Here is a 23,759-nt window from a genome sequence, read left to right as displayed (position 1 = left end):
TTTAGCCTACAGTTTTTGTATGTATCACAAGAATTGCCTGGGAAATTTTTTCAAATGCTTGGCTAAAATTCAGGCAAACTATAGCATTCTTGTTATGAACAGCTCTTGGTATAATAGCCTTCTAACTGGGTTCCCTGCCTCTAATCTCATCCCACTCTAGTCCAACCTCTACTTAGCGGCTCACATGATTTTTTCCCTCTGAAGTATAGGTATGATCAGGTCAGTCTCCTGCTCAGTAAGCTGCTGTCTACTACTTCTAAGATAAGTAGTAAAAGCCTCTGGTATTCACAGTTCTTCATGATCCAGCCTTTTCTTAGCTTCCAGTCTTCTTATACTTTATTTCCCTTCAAGCATTCTGTGATCCAGCTACTTTGTTCTCATTTGTTGTTGCTGCTATTCGGTCATTTAGTTGTGTCCAACAGTCCATGACCCGATGGATTGTACCATGCCAATGCTGGTTATGGGGTTTTCTTGGCAAAGATTCTGCAGTTTTATGCAGGCAGAGGTTAAGTGACTTTCCCAAGGTCACACACCTCATAACAGTCTAAGAACATGTTTGAACTCTGATCTTTCTGACTCCAAGCCCGGTGCTCTGTCCACTGGACATCCTTGCTGCCCCTTCCTGGCATAATTACATTTCCTCTAACATGACACTCCATCTCCCAACTCCATTTCTTTTCACTGCTGTCCTCGATACTTGGAATGCACTTCTCTTTTACTCTACCATTTTAATTTCTTTGGTTTCCTTTAAAACTCAGCTCAAACCTCACCTTCAGGCCCTTTCCCAGTCCCTCTAGCTGTTAGTGCCTTCTCTTATCATAATACCTTCTGTCTCTTCTTTATATGTATGCAGTTATTTACATGTTGTCTTCTCCATTAGAATGCTACCTCTTTGAGTGCAGGGACAGTGTTTTTGCTTTTCCTTGTGCCCTCTATATTTAGCACAATATGTGTGGAATATATAGTAAGTGCTTAATAAATGCTTGTTGACTGTGACAGAGAAAAGAATGAGGGTAGTCTGGTAGAACCTGTTCTTGTTTGAGATATGTCTCTGTGATTGTTACTTCCTTCTCAAGATATTCCCTAAGCATTCCTTTAATAATGCCCTCTATAATTTTGCCAGCAATTAAAGAGAAGCTCACTAGCCTAGGGTTTGCACACTTTTCTGTCTTGTGGCACATTTGCCCTTCTGTGCTCTTTTGATACCTTTCTCTTTATTTCATGGTTTTTCAGAGACCATGTAGCTCCTTATCTCATTAGCTCATCATTCACATTTGCCATTTCTTTCTTCAGTATAGTCAAATTCAGCTAATGTTTAAGTGCCTGTTCTGTGCCAAGATCTGTGCTTAGGTGTAGGGGATGCTCTCAAATGTTGTTTATCTGAGCCTAGTGGCTTGAACTCATCTAGGATTGCTAGGTGGTTTTTTACTGTCTTTTATGTTGAGCATCAACTCCACTTTTAAGTATGCTTTCACGTATGTACTTTCCAAGTATTTCTTACCCTAGGCCTTCTACAAAATGAATGATCAGATATGATCATTATCCTAGAAACTTCAATCTAAAAAAAATGTTATATTCAATTTTTAAATGAAATTTTTTTAATCAATAAAAATCCTCCTCAGCCCGTTTGGAGAAAGTTATCTTTTGCATTTTAGTAGGACCAGAGAAGGAGGGAAAACATATTTTATATTACTAGCAAACCTGAATATTTTAGATAAATGGAGAGTCTAGAAAACCTAACACAGGAGGACCTGTTCAGTCTTAAAGGCCCAGCTAACAGGCTACTTTTCTCTGAAGCTTTCCATGTTCCTTCTAAGTTGGAAGCTTCGTTTCCTGAATTTCCTTAGTACTTTATCTTTTATTTTAACTTTAATTTTTTTTTCATTTTAAACTTAAATACAAATTGAGAAAAGGAAAATAAAGAACATTGCCATATACACAATAGAACATAGGAGAGGATCCAATATAAAACAATAAATTTCCGTGTCAAGAAAACCTATATAATAAATACTACATGTTGTTTTCATAGCTCCTAAACTTTTCTTTGCTTCCTTGTAGGTTTTCTTTTATTCTTTGCTGTGCACTTTTTATTTTATTTTTCCCCCTCCCTCTTCCTTCCCTACCTTAAAGAAGACTGCAGTTATGCACACACACGTATATAGAGACATTTATAAACATACACATATATGCAAGACCATACTATGCACATTTTCACTTGTCATCTCAGTCCGTGAAGGTGGATAGCATCTTCCTTCATAGGTCCAAGTATTTTCATATTTTTCTAAATCCATTAGCTCATCATTGCCTTTACCACAGCAATATTCCAACCTAATCACATCCTATCTGAGAGGTTATCTGTGAAGGTTTTCCCTCAATTTTCTGCATTCCTTCTGTTCTTGGCTACATTGGTTTTATTTATATGAGAAACTTTTAATTTAAAATAATAGAAATTTTCCCTTTTACACTTCAACAATGCTCTCACCTTATAATATAGTTTAAGGTTGATACTGTTGAATCTGCTTCCTTTACAATCTTCTTTCCCCTGGTTTCTTCGAAATTCCTGACCTTTTGTTCTTCCAAATGAACTTTATTATTTTTTCTAACTTAGTAAGATAATTTTTTTAGTAATTTAATTGGGATGACATTGAATAATGAATTAGGTTAAATTGCCATTTTTTAAATTATATTGACTACCTACCTATGAGCAATAAATATTACTTCAGTTATTTAGATCTGACTTTATTTGTATAAAAAGTAATTTATGTTTACATTTATATAGTCCTTGTGCCTGTTTTGGCAGGTATATTTTTAGGTATTTATGAATTGGCTAGTTATTTTAAATGGTCTAAAACAATATTGAATAACATTGCCAACACGTGGTATGGTTTCCCTTTTTTTCTCTTGACTAAATGTCTTTTAGCTTTAACTTTGTCTGAGATCATGATTACTGACCCTCCTTTCTTTACATAATAAATTCTACTCCTGCTCTTTTTAATCTTTGGGAGTATATCTCTCATTTTTATGGTGTTTCCTGAAAGCAACATGTTGTTGAATTCACATTTTTAATCTTCTCTTTCTGTTTTATTCATCCCATTCACATTCTAAGCTATAATTATTTATTGTGTTTTCTTCCTTCCTGTTTTTCCTCACTATCCTTCTCACCCTATTTACCCTGTCCTCATTCCTCCGCTTTACTTCTACCTACTAACTTGCCCTCTTATTCCTTAACCTACCCACCCCTCAGAGTCCTTTCCTATCTTCCCCCGCTGTATCTCCTTCCCCTTTAAATTCTTTCTGAATTTAGAAGACTTTCTTACTCATATATATATATATATATATATATATATATATATATATATATATATATATATATATATATATGTTGTTTCCTATTTAACTCATTCCTGATGAGAGTAAGGTTCTAGCACTACCTGCCTCTCCCCGCGCCTCCCCCCCCCCACTAGTTTCTTCTGGATCAGTTTTTCCTCCTTTGTCTCATTTGTATCACATAATTGCTCCTTTTTATCTGTCCCTATACAGTTTTATTTTTTTTAAAATCACTGCATCATTCATAGCTCAGCCCAAGCCTTTCTTTCAAACTACCCAAATAATGATCACAGTCATGAATACTGATAACATTTTCACATATAATAAGTAAATAATTTGACCTGATTGAGTCCCTTATAATTTGTCTTTAATGTTTACCGTGTATTTATCTTATCTTATACCTTATATTTCAAATTTTCCCTTACATTTTGCTATTTTTGTCACAAATACCTGAATATTCTTCAGTTCGTTAAATGCCCTTTTTTTTTCATTCAGGATTATACTTCACTTTGCTGGGTATGTTATCTTTGGTTGTAATCCCAGCTCCTTTGCTCCATGAAATATAGTATTCCAAGACCTACAGTCCTTTAACATAGTACCTGCTAGGTCTTGTGTGATCTTTACTAGCTCCAGGTTATTTAAATCGCTTTTTTTCTTGTTGCTTGCAATATTTTCTGCTTAACCTGGGAGCTTTTGAAACTTGGCTGTGATATTTAAATGATATGATAAAAGTACCCACATGCTCTGACTGTACATAGAAAAAGCCCTATGAAAGACTCACTTCCCTCAGGTATTTCGTTTTAGTCTACAATTCACATTATTAGAGTCACTAATGGGTTTCATTTCTCACCTTGCTGCACCACTTTGGGACTTCTCTGACCTTCTACCATGCCCCAGGAAACTCATTATTGGGAAAACCTCATCACCCTGCAAGATTTCATCTGCCTTGGAGGGTTGGGCTGTGAACTCTAAATCCTCTGTTTTAAGAGGGGGGTTCCGCTAAGAACATCTCATTTTTCACGTGTATATACTGCTTTGGGATTTCTCTGACTTTTCTACCATGCCCCCTTTGGAGTATCTTCCCTGGCACCGCCTCTGGTTCCCCCTTTCAGCTTCCTTTGGTGTGTTATCTTCTCTCTTGTAAGCTCCTTGAAGACAACGGTTTCTCCCTCTCTCTCTCTTCCTCCCCCCCTTCTCTCTCTCTCTCTTTCTGTGTCTTTCTATTCTCTCTCTCTCTCCCTCTCCCTCCTTCTGTCTCTCTATCTCTCTCTCCCTTTCTTTTTCTCTCTGTTCCTCTCTCTCTCCCTCTTTTATTTGTATCCCCAGCACTTAACACAGTGCCTGGCACATAGTAGCAGCTTAATAAATATTTACTGACTGACTGATGGGTTCCTTAGACAACAAAAATAGGAGCATTTGCTCAAGAATGCCACACATAAAATCAGTATGTGTTTTGGGAGGAGACCCTACTTAATTCTGCTTGTTGTTCACTTGTGTCCCACTCTTTGTGACCCTATATGGAGTTTATTTGGTGAAGATATTGGAGTGGTTTGCCATTTCCTTCTCCAGAGGAGTAAAGCAAACAGAAGTAGTGACTTGTTTAGGGTCACATAATTAGTGAGTGTCTGAGGCTGGATTTGAACTCAGATCTTCATACCCAGTGCTCTATCCATTGACCTGTCTAGCTACCTTGCTTACTTTTGATGTGTTTTTCCTTTTAGAAAATTGTGTTGATTGATATTAATCAATTACAAGATGGATATTTTGAACTCTGAGGCAGTGAGGTAGAGAACATTTTAAGTTTTAGTGGGAGGGGAATGCAGAATAGTATGGTATTAAAAATTCTAGGTGTGTGGGAAAGGTGAGGTGCATTGAGGGTAGTGTGAGTGCCAGCTAGGTAGCTATAGGTTTGGGGTGACCAGGAAACTGTGGGAGAAGAGGGCAGTGGGAAATGGAATGTCCTACGATTGACCCTGTCTTCTTTCTTCATGGGCTTTTGTGTGATGTGAATAGAGCATATGAGAGGAGTGTAGTATAGTCGAAAAGTCATTAGAGTTAGTTTATTTTTTTCACATATATTTATTTATCCCATCTTTTATTAAAAACAAAAACAAAATCCAGTACATAGCATAGTGCCTCACATGTGCTCTATAAATGCTGAATAGAGGTGATGATATCTAGATCAGGGGTGGGGAACCTGTGGCTTCAAGGCCACTTGTGATCCTGCAGGTCCTCAAGTGTGAGACAGAATCCAAACTTCACAGAACAAATTCCCTTAATAAAAAGATTTGTTCTGTAAAACTTGGACTCAGTCAAAAGGCCATACCCAAGGACTTAGAAAGGTCCCCCACTCCTGACTTAGACTTAAAGTACTGAAGACGTACTTTAAGTCCTGCAGCCTGTAATAGTATTTAAGGGAATTGAGGCTTAAAAGGTTGTTAAGAACCAGGACTTAAATTCAAGCTTTCTCATTCCCTGTTCTGTGCTCATTACTTTATGCTGTAGTATTTCACTAGGAAACCTTCCTTGACAACTGTGATCTACACAGCATCTAGTTACAACATGGTTTGAATTTTAACTCTGCCATTTTCAGTGTGACCTTGGTCAGGTCAGTTCACCACCCTGTGCCTCATTTTGTTGTCTGTAAAATGGTGAAGACACCAGCAAGATTTTTGGTAACTTGGCATAGTGAATAGCCTTTAAGTCTTCAAGTCCTGCTTCCTACACATGTGGGTTAGTGCCTGGGGCAACTCCCTGAGACAGAAAAGATGTTGACCTTCTCTACATCAGTGAAATCATATGTGTAATTGCTACCCATATCTCTGTCCTAGGGTGTTGTGAGGAAAGCATTTTGTAAGCCATGCTGTTTTGTAAATATCCAATTGTTATTATATACCTCAGCATAAAAATGAGAGTCCAAGTAGTATTCCCCCTGAAAGCTATTTTTCCACCAAAGTTGAGTATATGTTACTATGTAGAATTTAGAACTAGGAAAGCCTGTTATGTCAAAATTATTTTTTTCCATTTCAGAGGAGAAGCGGGAATATGTCATTAAAAGGACAGTATGCTGAGAGTTCAGGACAGTTAGCTGTTATTATTTTGGTTGACATGCAGTTTTGCAATGTTTCACCTTTCTAGAATTAATTTATCAGGTAAACTTACTTATCTGGATCATAAATGAGAACCGAATGGTTAACATATGCGAATTGTAAGCAGTTAGAATAGATGCCACAGAGTCCGTGTCAGGCCTAAACAAATAAGAATATTAGGTTTCCTTAAAGTCAGTTTCATTTTACACAACATCACAAAGGATTATCTAGTTTCCAAATTGTCAAGAAGATAATGTTAGTATGGTTTACGTTCTCACCTAAAATGATTATAATTTTTTTTGAATGTTCTGGTGCTTACATAAGGATAATCTTTCATTGTTGTAAAAAAATTTTGATACCTAGAATTTCTAATTCTCCAAGTGTTCTGTCAACATTTTTGTTGTTGTTATTGTTTGGACTTTTGACTCTCTCCACAGATGAATAGCACTACCTCCTCCATAACTTAGTATTAGAGAAGGGTGTTTGGGAGAGGTTCAAAGATTTGTTTCATGATTGCAGTTATTAAGTTGTTAGAGGCAGGACTTAAACCTAGTTTTCCTGTCTCCTCTGACCTGTTCTCCGTCAACTGAAACTTTCTGTCTCTTAGTATACACCTAGGGTAGTAGAAAGAGAGATGGAGTCACATTCAGAAGGCCTAAATTTAATTCTTGACTTTGACAGGAGCTGTGTGATCTGAGGCAAGTCACTTTAACTCTATGAACCTTGTTTTCTTTGTTTGCGAAATGGGAATCATAATACTGGCACTGTTTCACAGGGATTTTGTGGAGGAAAATCCTCTGTCAACCTTAAAGTGCTACATAAATATGAGGTATTATAGCATAAGTCTGCCTTATTAATTTCCTTTTGTAGACAAACACAGTTACATGTACATTTTTACTTTCCTGTATTCCATTTGTTTATAAATTGAGACTTAGACAACTTTATAGTTGTCTAAGCAGAATTACTAGAGATGCTGAAGTTGTTTTGAAGTCATGGTGTGTTTAAGACACCAAACAAAATAAAGTGTCCAGAGTGTAAAAGTTTTAAAATATGTACTTAGATTTTTGGATGGATTTGTGATTTTGAATCAGTGTGGATACTTTTTATAATGGGTTTAAATTTAACTCAATTTAACAAACATTTATTAAGCACCTATTATAGTCAAAGCACTGTGCTAAGTACTGGTAACACAGACATGAAAACCACAGCCTTTCCCTTCATAGAGCATGTAGTTTCAATGGTAATTTTGGAAAGGTAGAGTAGTGCTTACACAAACAAGTATGATGATACAAAGTAGAATGTGAAAAGAGCAGAGAAGAGTGCCAAGAATTTTAAATTTATGGAGGATGAAATTAACTTCATTGGGTACATTGGGGAAGACTTTATGAAGAAGGTCTTATAAGAAAGTAAGGGGTTTCAGTTAATGGAGATGGGGGGCTGCCTCCTGTGGTAGTTTATGTAGTTCATGCCAGATACGAGGAGACAGTAGGAGGTAGAGGTTAGCAAAGAAACTGACCAGAGTAAATTTTAAATTTTAAGTTCTCTTTTGGGGAAGGGCATTGAGTGATTTAGAAGCTTATTACTAGGGGATATTTCTCTTTCATGATTGGAAAAAGACAAATTGAGATTGAAATTACTTGTGTTCATGCATTGTATGGTCTTAAGATGTGATTTTTTTTTTCTTCTGATTTTGTATATAGAAAGCCAGTTTCTTACACAAAGACAGGGGAACCTGAAGAGTTACAGAGTTTGAAATACTAAGAAAGCAATTCATTGTCTTGTCAACAGTGAGTTGTCAGCCAATGGTTAAAGGTTTTTTAAAAGTTGAAAATGAACTTTTTGTAAAGATTTTTGATGCAGAGCTGCGTGTAATTATGAGAGCTTAGGGCCATGTGTATTCCTAGTGGGCTTTTGAGTAAGAAAAAATTCAGGGTGAAACAAAGGTATTTTTACTTTGACCAAGGATGGTAAATTTTCCTTCTTTCTGCAGTAAGAAATGTTATTTGTTAAGTTCCCAGATGTGTACTGTCTCTGGGGTGATTGCCTGATACAAATGCTGCTTCTTAAGCAATACTATTTGCAAGTGAAAAATTAAATTTTAGAAATAATAGATGATGTTAAAGGATACCCCAAAATACATCAAAAAACAGTTCTGCTCTGGCTAGATAGTTCCCAGTTTACTAGTCTGTCTTATCCAGCCAATGGTCTTGTGTTTGTTTCTCTAGGCCCCACCTCTGGCCTTATGCTGGCTCAATCAGACTGACTTTTTCCTATGCAGAGCTTAATTTTTAAGAATTGGACAGATATGTTTCTCTACAGACTTCCTAACCCAGGTAAAGAAGTCACAGTTCAGTTTCCTTCCCTCTTATCTCTGATTACCAGACTGAGTGGTGGTGAACAATGGGGTGCTAGTTATTGTAATCTTCTGCCCTTCTTTTCATTTTACTAAGAAAAGTCCATACCATAGGATGCTTTCTGTGGTAATGTGAGCTCTGTTCTACTGCTTTACATATGCACAAATATACAGATGGAATGTTGTTGTGTTCGTCCTTCACTGTTGAAGAAGAGTATGCCATCAGAGAAATGGTGACATGACTTGCACTTGACTTTGTTTTGAGTGAGGGAGGGCTCTGCAGCTCACCAGCCTCACTCCTCCTCCAGAGCCATTTGAATCCAGTGACCCGATATCCATCAGGATGACTGGAGATGACCCAGGATGCACTGGGAGACCTTGGGCTCTTTAGGCTGAGGTATATTCAGGTACTCACTTAGGGTGAGGCAAAGCCCATTCATTGAATAGGCCTGTTTAAGAAGTAGCCAGGGCATGGCCCCTTTAATGAGGCCAAGAAAAATAGTGACTTCAGGCTGGGAGGGAAACAGCCAGAATTGCTATTGAAAATCACTCTGAAGGCAGGAGGGTCCAGAAGAGATCCCTTAGGCAGGGGCCTAGTATTTTCCAGTGTATGAGCTTCAGAGTGCAGTAGGTTTAAGATTTAAGAAAGGCAAGAGAAGGGAAGGGAAGGGAAACGGAAACAAATGCACAAATATATAGGTGGAATGACTGTCTCATGGATTAGCAGTGATACACAATGAATGCTGTGCCACACTAGGTCTCTCTGGGAGGGGGAAGTTTTCGCAGGTAGGTTAGGGAATACTGAGCGGGTGGTGGTGCCAGGAGGGCCTGACTATCAACTTAGATCCAGAGCAAGGTTGCAGGTAAGATGCAGCTGGCCCTGATGGATGATGAAGTGTTCACTAGGCCAGAAGTGTTACTGCTGTAACCCTGATATTCTTGGAGCTACACCTGCTCGTTATCACCACCTCTTACAAGGAGAAGAAATCTGTGATTACATTGGCAGTGCCATAGTCTGTGCTGTCGTTCTGGTATTCCTGCTGCTCCTCTGGTTCGTTGTCACCATCTTGCATTGGGATGCCTACCATGAACTGCACAGATTTGGCATCCCCCACCACACGGGCCGTACCTAAGACTTGATCTTTCGGAAGCGGAGAGGAAGCTTTAAGATTTCTGACTCTTTTTTGTTTTGTTTATATTTATTCTTTTGGGATGTTTTTCCTAAGTGCTGCCTCTACCAGGAGGCTTGTCCAGGAGAAGACTTGACACCTGGTTCTCCAAAGGAGGAAGGGTTTTCTCCTCCTCTACGTGTTTGTTTTGGTTTATTTTTTTATTTTTCCCTCTTCTTGGTAGTACTTATGCCAGGAAGACTGTCTGGTAAAACCTGTATAAGCATTTAAAAGGTGGAAGGTCCTTCTCTAGAATGGTAATGATAAACTCCAATAAAAACAGACCTTTGTGAGCTGCATATTGACTTAAAAAGTCCCAGATTAATACTATCTGTGTTGTATTTTTATTTGTTTTGTTAGACATTTCCTTGGGTGCTAAGTTGGACACCTCTGCTCTAGAGTATCCTTAGGACCTTGTACCCATAACATGAGGAAGCTTTACCTAAAAGAAGACAAAGTTTGCTCCTGGTGATTGATTGGCTCTGGTTTCCTGTTCATCTAGGAGCTTGTTCAGTCAGTCAGTAAATGTGCATTTACTAAGTGCTGTCAGCAGGCAATCACAAATGTCACAAGACTTACGTGAAAACCAGGTTTATTACAAAAGAAATGAACATGCATATGGAACCAAAAGAGTTCATAGTCTTATACAAGTTTCTATATTTATGACAGTACAGCAAAAGCAGGAGGAGAAAACAGGAAGGGGTATTGCATGGAAGGGTAAGGTTCAGTAAAGGTGGGAAAAAGGACTAAACTCCTCCCTAAGGGGAGGAGCAAGGTTTTGGTAAAAACCTCATTCTTTTTCATTGGGAACCACTAGACTATGAAGATAGGAGGGTCTGCTTATCAGCAAAGGACCTCAGCTGCACAAGCAGTTTTCCACCCTGGCACAGACTGGCTGGTGCCTGTTTTGCCTCCCCAGGACACATAGAATCCAGCTAAGGGTGTAAACAACAAATTATGTCAACTCTGGAGACACATTCAGGGCCTCCTCCATGCTCTTGGTCTAGTGTTTCTGGGAAATATAGTAACTCAAAGGGACCCCTTTACAGTGTTTACTGTATGCCAAGCACTATGCTTAGTACTGGGGCTACAAAGAGAGGCGAAGGACAATCCGTGCCCTGGAAGAGCCCACAGTCTTAAAGGAGAGACAAGAAGCAAGTAGATATAATGTATAGACAAACTCTGCAAATAAGTAAGAAATAATTTACAGAAGGAAAGCACTAGATTTAAGAGGGGTTGGGAAAGGCTTCCAGTAGAAGGTGGGATTTTTTTTGAGACTTGAAGGAAATCAAGGAAGCCAGAAGGCAGAGAAGGAGACTTGGTAGGTAAGTTTTATGTACCCTGATAGGAGAAGTTAAGAACCACTATATGCTTGCTATGTTAGGGCAAAGTACGTGTCCTTTTTTGTAAGCATCAAATTACTTGTGAGTAATTTTGTCCCCAAATGGAATTTGAGGTAAGAGTTTAATTTGCATTTCTCAATTTATTAAAATTTTTAATTTTATCTTCTTGATCCTTTCTGTTTCTTGTTTGTTCATGAACTTTACCCCATTCATAGATCTGAAAGGAAATTTCTTATATTTTCCTCTAATTTGTATAATGTGACCTTTTATACCTGTCATGTATTTATTTAGAAAGAAGTATCTTGGTATATAGTGTGAAGTTTTAGACTAAATCTAACTTCTACCAAACTGCTTTCCAATTTTCCCAGCAGTTTTTGTTGAATAGAGAACTCATATATCATTCCTCCCTTCTAATTTCCTTCTGTCAGGAGCAACACTATTCTTACAGTTAAGCAGGTTCACCACATAGGATTCATCCTTAGCTCATCACTGTCTCCTGCACCTTCTGTTTCTTGTTGTGCTCACTGTGCCCCCTGGTGAAAGACTGCCAGGGGCTAAGGTAGGCATTTTCCATATGCCCTAAGGCAACTACTTCCATCCGTGCTCACCTCTTATAGCCAATCATGTGGCAAGTCTTATTAGGGAGGTAGAATCAACATCTTTCAGTTTTGTCTACTCACACCACAATTGTCCTAGTTGAGGCCTCATAACCTTTCACCTAATTCTTACACTAGCCTCCCATTTGGTCTCCGTGCTTCCAGCCTCTTCCTTCTCCAGTATACCATCCACCAGCTGTCACAGTGATATTCCTAAAGCCCAGTTCTTATCTCCCTTGCTGTAGAAGCTTCAGTTTCTCATGCCCTTAGGACAAATTGCAAAGTCTTCTCTTTGACATTTAGAACCCTTTATAATCTGGCCCCATATCTTTCGGTGCTGATTATATGCTACTCTCTTACACTGTATAATCTTGCCAGACTGCCCTTCTTCTCATACAAGATGTTCCATCTCCAGCCTCCATGCCACTGGGCAGGTTTCCCCCTTGCTTGGAATGTTCTCCTTTGCCTCCCTATCTTGCAAGACTTATATCCCTTTGAAGTTCAGTTTAAGTGCCACTTCCTATTAGAGAATTTTCTTTATCCCCTATTTACTAGTGTCTTCCCCCCATTACTTTGTACTTACTTTGTATGTGTACGCACATGCCATTGTTCATAGATCATCTTGTTTTCTCAAAGTCTGTGTCAGGAGAGTGTAAGCTTTGGCAGTTTTTCTCATGATGGAAATGCTTCAAACCACTACCTGGTTCCCATTTTCTTCTTGCTTGTTTTCATAGTATTTCCCTCCATGCATCATACATTAGCCTACTAATTGTTCCCTGGATTTGACATCCTACCTCCCATATCCATGCCTTTGTATAAGCTGTCCCTTGTGCCTGCAGTGCACTACTTCCTCAACTCCTTGTGTTCTGTCGTCCTTCCAGGCTCAGTTCAGGTCCTATCCCCAGGGCCATTTTTGTCCCTCCCCATTCCCATGCTAGGTATTAGTGTTTTTCATTTCTCATATTATATTTGGAACCTAAGTCCAGGAATTTAGAATTGTAAAGGACCTCAGAGGTAATATAGTACAACCCCTTTGTTTTATTTACTTTATCTTTTAAAAATTCAATTTCATTTAAAATTTTTTCCCCTACCCTACCATTGAGAAGGCAAGAAATACAAGACCCATTACAAATATGAATTCATGAAAACAAATTTCTACATTAGCTATATTCTGAAAATAAATAAGTAAAGAAAAATATGCTTCAGTCTGCACTCTTATTCATCACTTTTCTATCTAGAGGTAGATAGCATTTTTTATCATGAGTCCTTTGGAATTGCATTGGGTCCTTTTGTTAATCAAACTTTGCAATATTGTTTTTACAATAGTAATGTTACTGTGTACAGTGTTCTCATGGTTCTGCTTACTTCATTTTGCATCAGTATATATATCTCCTAGGTTTTTCTGAAACTCTCCCCTTCGTCATTTCTTACAGCATTCCATCACATTCATATATCATAATTTGTTCAGTCATTCCCCAATTAATGGGTATCCTCTCAGTTTCCAATTCAATGCCGCCACAAATAGAGCTTTTGTAAGTATTTTTGTACATATGAGACTTTTTTTCTCTTTCTTTTATCTTCTTGGAGTATAGATCTAGTAGAAGAATTGCTGGTTTGAAGGGTGTGTATAGTTTAATAGCTTTTTGGACCTAGATCCAAATTACTTTCCAGAATGGTTGGACTAGTTCACAGCTCTACCAACAATGCATTAGCATATGTTTTCCCAGATCCTATCTGGCAATTGTCATTTTCCTTTTTGTCATCTTAACCAACCTGATAGGTATGAGTTTATACCTTTTAATTTTGTTTCTCTAATTATTATTGTTTTAGAGCATTTTTTCGTATAATTATTGATAACTTTGATTTCGTCCTCTGAAAACTACTGGTTTATATCATTTGACCATTTATCAGTTGGAGAATGGTTCGTATTATAAATTTGGCTATAAATATTTTAGGAATGAGACCGTTATCAGAGAAACTTGCTGCAAATATTTTTTTCCTCCAGTTTCCTGCTTTTCTTCTAATTTTTGTTCCATTGATCTTGTTAAATCCTTTATTTTAAAGATGAGGAAACTGAGGCTCAGGGGGTAACTTGTTCAAGGTCCTGTTGATATTCTGTTAGCAGAATTGAGATCCTATCTACTTATCTGTGTACATATGTGCATTCCTTTAGAAGACTTACCTTAAGAATCAGGGCTCCATGCTGGGCTCTTTCTCTTAGGCATAGTGGAATACCACAGAAGTTGTCTGTCTGTCTATCTGTCTCACTCATGTGCGCGTACGTGCACCCACATGTCTGCCCTTTTTTTCTTTAGTTTTTGGACTAAGCTCTGTTGCAATGCACTGCTGACCAAACCAGCACAAACTTTTTTGCCTTTTCATTTTCTCAGGCGTTGGCATTGACATTGGGGGAAGCAGAGTTGAACTCTGTTATAGGTTCTTGGGTTTGATAGACCTGCCTGTTTGGTGGCCCATGGGGGAGAGGGTCACAGGGGAACTGGGTGCTGAATGAGGATGTTAAGGGTTAGGGATTAACTTTTTCTGCTTTTAGTTCATAAGGTTTTTGCCTCATTTAGTTTCTTGGTGTCCTAGACTAAACAACTGGAATTGCTTTATCTTTTATACATAATTCCTATATTTTGGAGAGGTTTGAGAGATTATGAGGACAAAAAACTGTCTAGTTCTCCATTTGTTGGTTATTTAACCTGGAAACTATAACAAACATTTGTGAAACATTTACTGTACACCAGAGACTGTGCTTAAGCATGGGGATATAGGATCTTGGAGAAGGATGGGTGCTACAAGACTAGAAGGAGAAATATCTTGATTTTTTAAAAAATGAGGAAGGTGATTATTATTAACTTACTTATTAAGTAACTATTAACTTATTTTCCTGGCAAAATTCTAGGAATCATTATTACTGGGATGGTTGATGAGCATTTAGAAAGGAAGCAGTGATAACTAAAAGCCATTCAAAAGTTAAATTAAATTGAATGACTTCATTAACAAGTCGTACCTGATTAGCAGCCTTCTTTTTTTTGTTGACAGGATAAACTTGAAGATCAAGGAAATGTAATGCTGTTGACAAAGCTTCTCAGGTTTTGCTTATGGATTAGCTGGAGAAATGGGCCAGAGGTTAGTACAGTTAGGTGGATTATGTACTGGTTGAAAATCACAGGAAAAATTAATCATTAATGGGTTGTCAACTTAGAGGGACATCTCTAGCTAAATGTTCTAGAGATACAGTCTTCACCTTTTATTGTTCAGAAGTTTTTATCAGTGACTTGGTTGAAGGCAAAGATGACTTGCCTCTCAATTTTGTTGGGAGAGACACTTAAGTTATTGGATGTTAGAATCTTCTTCTTGTGTTACACATTTACATGTTCATTTCAGTGATTAATACTGATTAAGGCATTGATTAAGGTATTGATGATGCAAAGACAGTCCCAAAACTGTCCTTTCCCTCAGGGAGACTGCATTTTATTTGGAGTTCTGATGAAAATATAATCACAGATAAGTAAATATAAGATAATTTGAGGAGAAAGAGCAGTAACAACTGGGAGAATGAGCAAAATGTAGTTTGCAGGATGCCAAGGTTTTTGATAGGTGGAGGTGAAAAAGGGGCTGCTTCTTTCTGGCATGGAGCAGTAGGGAACAGTCAGCCTGTCTAAAGATACCTATATCTGTCTGTCTGTGTCTGTCTATCTGTGTGTATATACATCCAACTGAAGGAATGTGAAATTCTTGTGAAGACAGAAAGCACAGTCAGATGGATTCAGAACTGGTTGAACTCAGAGTTGTAGTTATGTGTGTAGTTGGTGTGACCAGATGTCTCTAAAGGAGTACCCCAGGGATCTGTGTTTGGCCCTGTGCTGTTTAACATTTTTATCAGTGATTTGGATAAAGATATAGATTACACGTTCTTTAGACTTGCTATTGATAGAAAATTGAGGAGGCATAGCTATCACACTAAATAACAGAATTAGAATTGGAAGGCCATAGATTGAATTTTGCTTCTGGCAGTTTTCATCTCTGTGACTTTAGGCAAATAGGAACAATAGCTATCACTTGTATAGTACTTATCAATGTGCCTGGCGCTGTTCTAAGTGCTTTACAAATTTATCTCATTTGATGCTCACAACAACTCTGCCTCATCCCGTATTTTCGATGAGAAAATTGAGACAGCCAGAGTTTAAGTGACTTGCTCAGGGGTCACATAGCTAGTTAGGTTCTCAACTCAGGTTTTCCTGACACTTAGTACTCTATCCATTGTGCCTTCTAGCCCTTCTGACCGCCATGCCTGGTACTCTATCCACTGCACCACCTAGCCCTTCTGATATGATTTTATCAATGAAAGTGGCATGAAAGAAGTAGTGTTACCATTTTTCTTGCTTTTCTGCAGCACTTTAAGGACCACAAGACCATTGGCATCTGACATCTTCTTTATGTGTTATCTCCCCCATCAAAATCAACACTCAGTAGATAAGCTTTTATTAAATAACTACTATGTGCCAGGCACTGTGCTAAGTGCTGGGGATGCATAAGAGTCAAAAGACAGTCTGTGCCTTCAAGGATCTTACAGTTAGATAGGGGAGACAACAAGCAAACAAATACGTACAAACAAGATACATACAGGACAAGTAGGAAATTATTGTCAGACGGGCAGCATTAGAATAAAGAGAGTTTGGGAAAGGCTTTCTATGGAAGAAGGGATTTTAGTTGGGACCTAAAGGAAGTCAGGAAAACCAAGAGGCAGAAATATGAAGCGAGAACATTCTAGGCATGGGGGATAGCCAGAGGAACTGCTTGGAACTAAGAAATGGAACAGCAAGGATGCCAGTTACTGGATCAAAGAATACATAGCAGGGAGTGAAGGATAAGAAGACTAGAATGTTAAAGAGGGATAGGTTTTGAGGGACTTTGAACCCTAAACAGTATTTTGTAATTGATGCTGGGGGCAATAAGCATTTGAGGTTATTGTGGGGTAGGGGTAAGGTTGTTTTTGTGCCTCTTCCTGTGGTATAGTTTGCTTTTTTCTGCCTTCTCTTCTCCTGTTACAATCTCTTCCCACCCTTCAATTACATTTTTTATCATCACATCAGTTAATTTATACCCGCTACCTCTCTCTATCTCTTTTAAATGTCATAATAAATATACAATTCTCAAGATTAACAAGTATCATCCTCCCTTATAGGGATGCAAACAATTTGCCCATACTGAATAACAAGGGTTTTTTCTTTTTTTTCTTGTTTATCTTTTTATTCCTCTCTTGAGTCTTGTTATTTGAAGATCAAGTTTTCTATTGAGCTCTGACCTTTTCATCCCATATATCACTGAATGTCCATCTCCTTGCCTGAAAAATTATGCTTAGTTTTGCTGAGTCATTGATCCTTTGTTGTAGTCTAAGCTGCTTTGCCTTATAGAATATTATATTTCAGTCCCTCTGATCTTTTAATGTAGAAGCTGCAAGGTCCTGTGTGATCCCAACTGTAGTTTCTCGATATTTGAATTGTTTTCTTTTGACTGCTTGCAGTATTTTCTACTTGACCTTATAATTCTGGAATTTGGCAACAGTATTCCTTGGCGTTTTCAATTTGGCATCTCTTTGAAGAGGTGATTGGTAGGTTCTTTTGATGACTATTTTGCCCTCTGGATTTAGGACTTCACGGCTGTTTTCCTTGATGATTTCTTGGAAGATATTATCCAGACTTTTATTTTTCAATATGGTTTTCCAATAGACCGATAATTCTTAGATTTTTCTCTCCTGGATCTATTTTCCAGGTCATTTTTTTCCCCAGTGAGATATTTTGCATTTTCTTCTATTTTTTTCATTCTTTAGATTTTATTTCATTGATCCTTGATGTCTCATAGAGTCATTAGCTTCTACTTCTAATTCTAATTTTTAGCAAATTGTTTTCCTCATTTAGCTTTTGTACCTCCTTTTCCATTTGTCTAATTTTCTCAGTTAGGTTTTGTACCTCCTTTTCCATTTGGTCAATTGTATTTTTTAAGGGCCTGTTCTCTTCAGTGAATTCTTTTTTCATTTTGTCAATTGTATTTTTTAAATCACTGGTTAATTTTTCTTCTACTTCTCTAACTTGGCTTTTCAAATCTTTCTTGAGCTTTTTCAAGAATGCTTTTTGGGCTTGAGGCCAGTTCATATTCCCTTTTGTGGGTGTATTGTCAGTGCTGTCCTCTTCCTGAATTCATATTCTGATCTTCCCTTTCACTGTAGTAAAATTCTATGATCTTTGCTTTTCTGATTTGCTTCTTACTCATGGTGATTGCCTTTTTCCTGGCTTTTAAAGTGGATCTCTTCTTCTGGGGCACAGGGGGCTCTGTCCCAGATTTTGAAAACTAAATAATATAATCCTAAAAAATGAATGGGTCAAACAACAAATCATAGAAACAATAACTTCATTCAAGAGAATGGCAATCCCAAAGCTTATGGGATGTAGCAAAAGCAGTTCTTAGGGGAAATTTTATATCTTTGAATGCTCATGTGAATAAAATAGAGAAAGAGGAGATCAGTGAATTGGGCATGCAACTGAAAAAACTAGAAAAATAACAAATTGAAAATCCCCAATTAAATACCAAAGTAGAAATACTGAAAACCAAAGGAGAGATTAATAAAATTGAAATTAATAAAACTATTCAATTAGTAAGTAACTAAAAGCTGGTTTTATGAAAAAAAAAAACCAATAAAATTAATAAACCTTTGGTCAATTTGATTAGAAAAAGAAGAAAACCAAATCACCAGTATCAAAAATAAAAAGGGTGAACTCACCTCCAACGAAGAGGAAATGAGAATAATAATTAAAATGATTTTGCCCATTTGTATGCCCATAAAATTTGATAATCTCAGTGAAATGGATGAATATTTACAAAAATATAAATTGCCAAGATTAACAGAAGAGGAAGTAAAATACTTAAATAACCACATCTCAGGAAAAGAAATTGAGCAAGCCAGCAATGAACTCCCTAGGAAAAAGTGTTCAGGGCCAGATGTATTTTCAAGTGAATTCTATCAAACAATTAAAGATCAGTTAATTGCAATACTATATAGACTGTTTGGGACTACACACACACACACACACACACACACACACACACACATTATATAGTTTATTTATATAGTCTCTCTCTCTCTGTTTATATATATATATATATATATATATATATATATATATATATATATATATATATATATATGTATGTATGTATATACTATTTCCAATACTGTATAGGCTATTTGGGAAAAAGAGTCCTACCAAATTCTTTTTATGATACAAATATGGTTCTTATACCTAAACTGCAAAGAGCCAAAACAGAGAAAGAAAATTATAGACCAATTTCCCTGATGAATATAGATGCAAAAATTTTAAATAAGATATTAGCAAAAAGATTACAACAACTTATCAAAAGAATAATATACTGTGATCAGGTAGGATTTATACCAGGAATGCAGGACTGGTTCAGTATTAGGAAAACTATCAGCATTATTGATCGTATCAACAACAAAACTAACAAAAACCATGTGATTATCTCAGTAGATGCAGAAAAAGCTTTTGACAATATGTAGCACCCATTCCTATTGAAAATACTGGAAATCACAGGAATAAATGGAGCCTTCCTTAAAATAATAAATAATATCTACCTAAAACCATCAGCAAGCATTATATGTAATGGGGATAAGCTAGATGCATTTCCAATAAGATCAGGGGTGAAACAAGGATGTCCAATATCACCACTTATTCAATATGGTAATAGAAATGTTAATTTTAGCTATAAGAGAAGAAAAAGAAATTGAAGGAATAGGCAAAGCAGTATCTAAGTTATTACTCTTTGCGGACAACATCATGATGTACTTAGAGAATCCCAGAGAATCAAGTAAAAAACTCCTTGAAATAATAAACAACTTCGGCAGAGTTGCAGGATACAAGATAAATTCACATAAATTATCTGCATTTCTATATATTACTAACAAAACCCAACCTCAAGAGCTAGAAAGAGAAATTCCATTTAAAGTTATTGTAGACACTATAACATATTTGGGAGTCTACCTGCCAAAACAAACCTAGGGAATATATGAACACAGTTACAAAACACTTTTTGCACAAATAAAGTTACATCTAAGTAAGTGGAAAAACATCAGTTGCGTGTGGGTAGGTCGATATATTATAATAAAAATGACAATTCTACCTAAATTAATTTACTTATTCAGTGCTGTGCTAATCAAACTACCAAAAATTATTTTCTAAAGCTAGAAAAAATAATATCAAAATTCATCTGGAAAAACAAAAGGTCCAGAATATCAAGGGAATTAATCAAAAGAAATGCTGAGAAGGTGGCCTAGTCACCAGATCTCAAATTGTATTATAAAGTAGCAATCATCAGGTCACTTGTTACTGGATAAGAAATAGAAAGGTAGATCAGTGGAATAGGTTAGGTACCCAAGACACAGTAGTTGTTGATTTTAGCAGTCTACTATTTGATAAACCCAAGGATCCTAGCCTCTGGGATAAGAAGTCACTGACAAAAACTGCCAGGAAAACTGGAAAATACTGTGGCAGAAACTGGATTTAGACCAATGCCTGATACCATATACCAGAATAAAGTCCAAATGGATACATGATCTAGGTATAAAGGCAGATACTACAAACAACTTAGGGGAGCAAGGAATAGTTTATTAGAGTTATGGAGAGTAGAGAAATTTATGAGCAAATAAGAGATAGAGAATGTTATGAAAGACAAAATGGATAATTTTGATTACGTTAAATTGAAAAGTGTTTGTACAAACAAAGCCAACGCATCCAAGATTAAGAGGGAAGCAGAAAACTGGGAAAGAATTTTTGCAACTAGTATCTGTGATAAAGGCCTCGTTTTTAAAATATATAGAGAACTGAATCAAATTTACAAGAATGTAAGTCATTCCCCAGTTGATAAATGGTCAAAGGTATGCACAGGTAGTTTTCAGAGAAACAAATTAAAGCTATGTATAAATGTGTGTGTTCGTCCTTCATTGCCAAAGAAGACCATGCCATCAGAGAAATAACGACAAAACTTGCACTTGACTTTGTTTTGGATGAGGGAGGGCTGTACAGGTCACCAGCCTCACTTCTCCTCCAGAGCCATCTGAATCCAGTGACCAGATATTCATCAGGATGACTGGAGATGACCCAGGATGAGGCAGTTGGGGTTAAGTGACTTGCCCAAGGTCACATAGCTAGTGAGTATCAAGTGTCTGAGGTGAGATTTGAACTCAAGTCCCCCTGACTCCTGCACTGGTGCTCTATCCATTGAACCACCTAGCATATTCATATGAAAAAATGTTCTAAAGCTATTGATTAGACGGATGCAAATCAGAACCACTCTGAGGTACCATATCATACTTGTCAGATTGACTAATATGACAAAACAGGATGATAAATGTTAGAGAAGGTGTGGGAGAGTTGGAACACTAATTCATTGTTGGTGGAACTGTGATCTGATCCAGCCATTCTGGAGAGCAAATTGGAACTATGCCCAATGGGCTACAAAAATGTGCATACCCTTTGATCCAACAATACTGCTTCTAGGACTGTATCCCAAAGAGATCGTAAAAATGGGAAAAGGACTCACATATACAAAAATATTTATAGTAGCTTTTTTTGTGGTGGCCAAGAACTGGAGATTGAGGGGAGGCCCATCAATTGAGGCTGAACAAGTTGTGGTATATGAATGGAATGGAATACTCTTATTCTATAAGAAATGATGAGCAAGTGGACTTCTGGAAAGACTTATATGAACTGATACCAAGTGAAATGAACAGATCCAGGAGAACATTATACACAGAAATAGCCAAAGTGGGTGAAGACTGTTTCTAATAGACTTAGCCCTTCACACCAGTGCAAGGACCTAAACAATTTCCAAAGGACTCTTGAAGAAAATTCCATCCACATCCAGAGAAAGAACTATAGAGTTGGAACACAGAATGAATCAGACTATTTTCTTTTTTGTTATGTTTTGTTTTCTCATGGTTTCTCCCATTTGTTTTAATTTTTCTATGCACCATGACTAATGTGAAAATGTGTTTAATAAGAATGTATGTGTAGAACCCATATAAAATTGTATGCCTTCTTGGGGAGGGTAAGGATGGGGAGAGAAAGAAAATTTAAAATTTATGGACATAATTGTTGAAAACTGAAAACAAATTAATTTACACAAAAAAAGATTAGAGAGTGATATAGTGCAAGAGTGATATAGGCTGGAACAAAACTGAGGGTTCAAGGGATTGGAGGTCATTGTGTATATGAAGAGTAGGGTTTAGTATGGAAGGCAGAAGGAGAGTTGGAAAGCCTGTAGATTATGGTCAGCTAAGGGAATTTCAGAATTCTTGAACATGGAGATGATAAATTTGGGGGTGATGCCAAGATTAAGGGTATAACCATTTTTGTGACTGAGATAAAGTGCAAGATAGGTAGGTCATGGGAAATGAGTAGGCTAAAGAACCTACTATAGTTAGGTGCAGGTGTGGGAAACCTTTGGCCTCAAGGCCACATGTGGCCCTCTAGGTCCTCAGGTGCAGCTAGGTGGTGCAGTGGATAGAGCACCAGTGCAGTAGTCAGGAGGACCTGAGTTCAAATCTCACCCCAGATACTTGACACTCACTACTAGCTGTGTGACTTTGGGCAAGTCACTTAACCCCAATTGTCTCATCCTTGGTCATCTCCAGTCATCCTGATGAATATCTGGTCACTGGATTCAGTTGGCTTTGGAGGAGAAGTGAGGCTGGTGACCTGCACAGCCTTCCCTCACTCATAAAACAAAGTCAAGTGCAAGTCATGTCATTAATTCTCTGATGGCATGGTCTTCTTTGGCAACGAAGGACAAACACATACACCTTTGACTGAATCCAAACTTCACGGAACAGATTTGTTTCCTACCCCTGAAAGGTATTTGAGGGAGAGTTAGTATGTATGTTGAAATCCCTTAGTATGAATACAGGAACTGGGGAGAGAAAGATTGTGAGCTAGACAATTTGGGAAGGAAGGCAAGTCCCGGAAGTCTGTAGATAGTAGATACCAGGATTGTGATTGAGTGGAAAATGTGGATTGTATGGCTCTCAGAGGAGGAGAGTGATGCAGTTAGAGGGAGAACCTGGAAGTGGCAATGGGGAGCAAGGAGTATTCAATGTCCTCCACCTTGACCAGTGATTCAAGATTATTGAGTGAAAATGCAGCCAATACTGGAAAGGGTGGCAAGGGAGGCTGTATCATCTGGGGAGAGCTAGGTCTTGGTGATTGCTAGAAGATCGAATAAATGGGAGAAGAAGACCTTTAGGATGAAGAGTAATTTGTTGCCCTGCTCTGCATGAAATCATTGGTCCTGTATAGAGCTGGAAGGCATCTGGATCATTTAACACATTTATTTTTAAGATAGGGAAACTGAAATCCCCAGAAGTTAAATAGAAGACATGTTTCCCCTAACATTTGTAGACATAGGACTGTTATCCAAAATGCCCTGTTTCTTACGTTCTGATTCTTCTTAAGGCTGGATGTTAGGCAGGAGATAATATAGCAGGAGATGGAAGTTGAGTCTTTTGCAGGAAGATGTGGAAATCCTGTTCCCCACCTGTTTTCCTTTTCCCTCAAGGGATAGGTGCAACTGGAGAGGTAATGTCAGTTGTTAGAGGGAAGGTCACTCTTTTTCAAATCTGGAGGCTCTCCTCATTGCAGGAGGCAGATTATCAAACAGGTGTAATGAGGGGAAGAGGTGTGGTCAGATGGAAGGTTGTACTGAACTCCTGGAGAAAGTAAGGAGAATGATCTGGTTACTAGCCAAGATGGAAAAAAGGAAAATTTGAATACTTTTGATTTAAAACAATTTTTAGAAAACTACAG

General features: G+C 37.6%; 1 protein-coding gene across 6 annotated transcripts in view; it reads left to right on the top strand.

Annotated features, from left to right (window-relative positions):
- RALGAPA2 (Ral GTPase activating protein catalytic subunit alpha 2) overlaps positions 1-23,759 on the top strand; it is a 428,361-nt gene that overhangs the window by 8,455 nt on the left and 396,147 nt on the right. The window lies entirely within an intron of this gene.

Source organism: Notamacropus eugenii, chromosome 1 (genome assembly GCF_028372415.1).
Source record: "Notamacropus eugenii isolate mMacEug1 chromosome 1, mMacEug1.pri_v2, whole genome shotgun sequence".
Classification (NCBI taxonomy): Eukaryota; Metazoa; Chordata; class Mammalia; order Diprotodontia; family Macropodidae; genus Notamacropus; species Notamacropus eugenii.
This window is presented reverse-complemented; position numbering and strand designations above follow the sequence as displayed.